Source organism: Salvelinus fontinalis, unplaced genomic scaffold, assembly GCF_029448725.1.
Source record: "Salvelinus fontinalis isolate EN_2023a unplaced genomic scaffold, ASM2944872v1 scaffold_0562, whole genome shotgun sequence".
In the NCBI taxonomy this organism is placed as follows: Eukaryota; Metazoa; Chordata; class Actinopteri; order Salmoniformes; family Salmonidae; genus Salvelinus; species Salvelinus fontinalis.
The window spans coordinates 123,231-128,817 of NW_026600771.1; positions in this window are offsets into that span (position 1 = coordinate 123,231).

A 5,587-nucleotide genomic window follows, 5' to 3' on the forward strand; every position below is an offset into this window, starting at 1 on the left:
TAGAGGATAGAGCAGCAGGACTGTAGGAGGGATATAGAGGATAGAGCAGCAGGACTGTAGAGGATATAGAGAATAGAGCAGCAGGACTGTAGGAGGGATATAGAGGATAGAGCAGCAGGACTGTAGAGGATATAGAGGATAGAGCAGCAGGACTGTAGGAGGGATATAGAGGATAGAGCAGCAGGACTGTAGGAGGGATATAGAGGATAGAGCAGCAGGACTGTAGGGATATAGAGGATAGAGCAGCAGGACTGTAGGAGGGATATAGAGGATAGAGCAGCAGGACTGTAGGAGGGATATAGAGGATAGAGCAGCAGGACTGTAGGAGGATATAGAGGATAGAGCAGCAGGACTGTAGGGATATAGAGGATAGAGCAGCAGGACTGTAGGAGGGATATAGAGGATAGAGCAGCAGGACTGTAGAGGATATAGAGGATAGAGCAGCAGGACTGTAGGAGGGATATAGAGGATAGAGCAGCAGGACTGTAGAGGATATAGAGGATAGAGCAGCAGGACTGTAGGAGGGATATAGAGGATAGAGCAGCAGGACTGTAGGAGGGATATAGAGGATAGAGCAGCAGGACTGTAGAGGATATAGAGGATAGAGCAGCAGGACTGTAGGAGGGATATAGAGGATAGAGCAGCAGGACTGTAGAGGATATAGAGGATAGAGCAGCAGGACTGTAGGAGGGATATAGAGGATAGAGCAGCAGGACTGTAGGAGGGATATAGAGGATAGAGCAGCAGGACTGTAGGGATATAGAGGATAGAGCAGCAGGACTGTAGGAGGGATATAGAGGATAGAGCAGCAGGACTGTAGGAGGGATATAGAGGATAGAGCAGCAGGACTGTAGGGATATAGAGGATAGAGCAGCAGGACTGTAGGAGGGATATAGAGGATAGAGCAGCAGGACTGTAGGGATATAGAGAATAGAGCAGCAGGACTGTATGAGGGATATAGAGGATAGAGCAGCAGGACTGTAGGAGGATATAGAGGATAGAGCAGCAGGACTGTAGAGGGATATAGAGGATAGAGCAGCAGGACTGTAGAGGATATAGAGGATAGAGCAGCAGGACTGTAGGAGGGATATAGAGGATAGAGCAGCAGGACTGTAGGAGGGATATAGAGGATAGAGCAGCAGGACTGTAGGGATATAGAGGATAGAGCAGCAGGACTGTAGGAGGGATATAGAGGATAGAGCAGCAGGACTGTAGGAGGGATATAGAGGATAGAGCAGCAGGACTGTAGAGATATAGAGGATAGAGCAGCAGGACTGTAGGGATATAGAGGATAGAGCAGCAGGACTGTAGGAGGGATATAGAGGATAGAGCAGCAGGACTGTAGGGATATAGAGGATAGAGCAGCAGGACTGTAGGAGGGATATAGAGGATAGAGCAGCAGGACTGTAGGGATATAGAGGATAGAGCAGCAGGACTGTAGGGATATAGAGGATAGAGCAGCAGGACTGTAGGAGGGATATAGAGGATAGAGCAGCAGGACTGTAGAGGGATATAGAGGATAGAGCAGCAGGACTGTAGGAGGGATATAGAGGATAGAGCAGCAGGACTGTAGGAGGGATATAGAGGATAGAGCAGCAGGACTGTAGGAGGGATATAGAGGATAGAGCAGCAGGACTGTAGGAGGGATATAGAGGATAGAGCAGCAGGACTGTAGGAGGGATATAGAGGATAGAGCAGCAGGACTGTAGGAGGGATATAGAGGATAGAGCAGCAGGACTGTAGGAGGGATATAGAGGATAGAGCAGCAGGACTGTAGGAGGGATATAGAGGATAGAGCAGCAGGACTGTAGGAGGGATATAGAGGATAGAGCAGCAGGACTGTAGGAGGGATATAGAGGATAGAGCAGCAGGACTGTAGGAGGGATATAGAGGATAGAGCAGCAGGACTGTAGGAGGGATATAGAGGATAGAGCAGCAGGACTGTAGGGATATAGAGGATAGAGCAGCAGGACTAGGAGGGATATAGAGGATAGAGCAGCAGGACTGTAGGAGGGATATAGAGGATAGAGCAGCAGGACTGTAGGAGGGATATAGAGGATAGAGCAGCAGGACTGTAGAGATATAGAGGATAGAGCAGCAGGACTGTAGGGATATAGAGGATAGAGCAGCAGGACTGTAGGAGGGATATAGAGGATAGAGCAGCAGGACTGTAGAGATATAGAGGATAGAGCAGCAGGACTGTAGGGATATAGAGGATAGAGCAGCAGGACTGTAGGAGGGATATAGAGGATAGAGCAGCAGGACTGTAGGAGATATAGAGGATAGAGCAGCAGGACTGTAGGGATATAGAGGATAGAGCAGCAGGACTGTAGGAGGGATATAGAGGATAGAGCAGCAGGACTGTAGGAGGGATATAGAGGATAGAGCAGCAGGACTGTAGGAGGGATATAGAGGATAGAGCAGCAGGACTGTAGAGATATAGAGGATAGAGCAGCAGGACTGTAGAGATATAGAGGATAGAGCAGCAGGACTGTAGGGATATAGAGGATAGAGCAGCAGGACTGTAGGAGGGATATAGAGGATAGAGCAGCAGGACTGTAGAGATATAGAGGATAGAGCAGCAGGACTGTAGGGATATAGAGGATAGAGCAGCAGGACTGTAGGGATATAGAGGATAGAGCAGCAGGACTGTAGGAGGGATATAGAGGATAGAGCAGCAGGACTGTAGAGATATAGAGGATAGAGCAGCAGGACTGTAGGGATATAGAGGATAGAGCAGCAGGACTGTAGGAGGGATATAGAGGATAGAGCAGCAGGACTGTAGGAGGGATATAGAGGATAGAGCAGCAGGACTGTAGAGATATAGAGGAGAGAGCAGCAGGACTGTAGAGGGATATAGAGGATAGAGCAGCAGGACTGTAGGAGGGATATAGAGGATAGAGCAGCAGGACTGTAGGAGTGATATAGAGGATAGAGCATCAGGACTGTGGAGGGATATAGAGGATAGAGCAGCAGGACTGTAGGAGGGATATAGAGGATAGAGCAGCAGGACTGTAGGAGGGATATAGAGGATAGAGCAGCAGGACTGTAGGGATATAGAGGATAGAGCAGCAGGACTGTAGGAGGGATATAGAGGATAGAGCAGCAGGACTGTAGAGATATAGAGGATAGAGCAGCAGGACTGTAGGGATATAGAGGATAGAGCAGCAGGACTGTAGGAGGGATATAGAGGATAGAGCAGCAGGACTGTAGAGATATAGAGGATAGAGCAGCAGGACTGTAGGGATATAGAGGATAGAGCAGCAGGACTGTAGGAGGGATATAGAGGATAGAGCAGCAGGACTGTAGAGATATAGAGGATAGAGCAGCAGGACTGTAGGGATATAGAGGATAGAGCAGCAGGACTGTAGGGATATAGAGGATAGAGCAGCAGGACTGTAGGAGGGATATAGAGGATAGAGCAGCAGGACTGTAGAGATATAGAGGATAGAGCAGCAGGACTGTAGGGATATAGAGGATAGAGCAGCAGGACTGTAGGAGGGATATAGAGGATAGAGCAGCAGGACTGTAGGAGGGATATAGAGGATAGAGCAGCAGGACTGTAGAGATATAGAGGAGAGAGCAGCAGGACTGTAGAAGGGATATAGAGGATAGAGCAGCAGGACTGTAGGAGGGATATAGAGGATAGAGCAGCAGGACTGTAGGAGGGATATAGAGGATAGAGCAGCAGGACTGTTGGAGGGATATAGAGGATAGAGCAGCAGGACTGTAGGGATATAGAGGATAGAGCAGCAGGACTGTAGGGATATAGAGGATAGAGCAGCAGGACTGTAGGAGGGATATAGAGGATAGAGCAGCAGGACTGTAGGGATATAGAGGATAGAGCAGCAGGACTGTAGGAGGGATATAGAGGATAGAGCAGCAGGACTGTAGGAGGGATATAGAGGATAGAGCAGCAGGACTGTAGGAGGGATATAGAGGATAGAGCAGCAGGACTGTAGGAGGGATATAGAGGATAGAGCAGCAGGACTGTAGGAGGGATATAGAGGATAGAGCAGCAGGACTGTATGGATATAGAGGATAGAGCAGCAGGACTGTAGAGATATAGAGGATAGAGCAGCAGGACTGTAGAGATATAGAGGATAGAGCAGCAGGACTGTAGGAGGGATATAGAGGATAGAGCCGCAGGACTGTAGGAGGGATATAGAGGATAGAGCAGCAGGACTGTAGAGATATAGAGGATAGAGCAGCAGGACTGTAGGAGGGATATAGAGGATAGAGCAGCAGGACTGTAGGAGGGATATAGAGGATAGAGCAGCAGGACTGTAGGAGGGATATAGAGGATAGAGCAGCAGGACTGTAGGAGGGATATAGAGGATAGAGCAGCAGGACTGTAGGGATATAGAGGATAGAGCAGCAGGACTGTAGGAGGGATATAGAGGATAGAGCAGCAGGACTGTAGGAGGGATATAGAGGATAGAGCAGCAGGACTGTAGGAGGGATATAGAGGATAGAGCAGCAGGACTGTAGGAGGGATATAGAGGATAGAGCAGCAGGACTGTAGGGATATAGAGGATAGAGCAGCAGCACTGTAGGAGGGATATAGAGGATAGAGCAGCAGGACTGTAGGAGGGATATAGACAGACAAGCAGTTAGTGAGAATTGATAAACAGACTGAGCCTCAGCTGTCCAACACTGCAGTGGAGAAGGAGCTTTTCAGGGACGGGAGGAAGTGGAGACAGAGCTTTTCAGGGCTTGGTTGGGAGAGTTGAATCTTGCTTGGTTGGGAGGATTGAATCTTGCTTGGTTTGGAGTTTTGAATCTTGCTTGGTTCAGATTTGAATCTTGCTTGGTTGGGAGGGTTTAATCATGCTTGGTTGGGAGTTTTGAATCTTGCTTGGTTCAGATTTGAATCTTGCTTGGTTGGGCGGGTTGAATCTTGCTTGGTTGGGAGAGTTGAATCTTGCTTGGTTCAGAGTTTTGAATCTTGCTTGTTTGGGAGATTTGAATCTTGCTTGGTTCAGATTTGAATCTTGCTTGGTTCAGAGTTGATTCTTGCTTGGTTTGGAGGGTTGAATCATGCTTGGTTCAGAGTTGATTCTTGCTTGGTTGGGATGTTGTCTGTCCTTAGTTCAGAGTCAGGAGAACGTAACGAACAAGAGAGTTGAATCTTGCTTGGTTCAGAATTGACTCTTGCTTGGTTGGGATGTTGTCTGTCTGTACCACTGTTTTTTCATTGGAACCCAGGCTGTTCTGAACAGCTGGAATGGATTGGCTCCTGTCAGTCTCCAATCAGATTGGAGGAGAGGAATGATGCACCCGCCACACAGTTTATCAAACTTCCTGTTGTTCTGCAATCAGGAGGGAGTTTCACACGCACTCTTCGCTCCCTCGCCGCTGACTGAGGTTAACTAAGGGAAGAGCGCCACTTTGGCTTGGGGCAGCTGACGAGGCGCCATATTTAAAGCAGGTATTTGATATGTTCTGTTTCTCTAATCAGTCATATCAGTCATATCAGATAATCCCAGAGCTACAGTATACGAGTCTTTCTATAAATGAAGGGGGCCAATGTGTGACATCAGGGCTAAACATGGCAAATGGTTTGATATACTGTACATGTAAACAC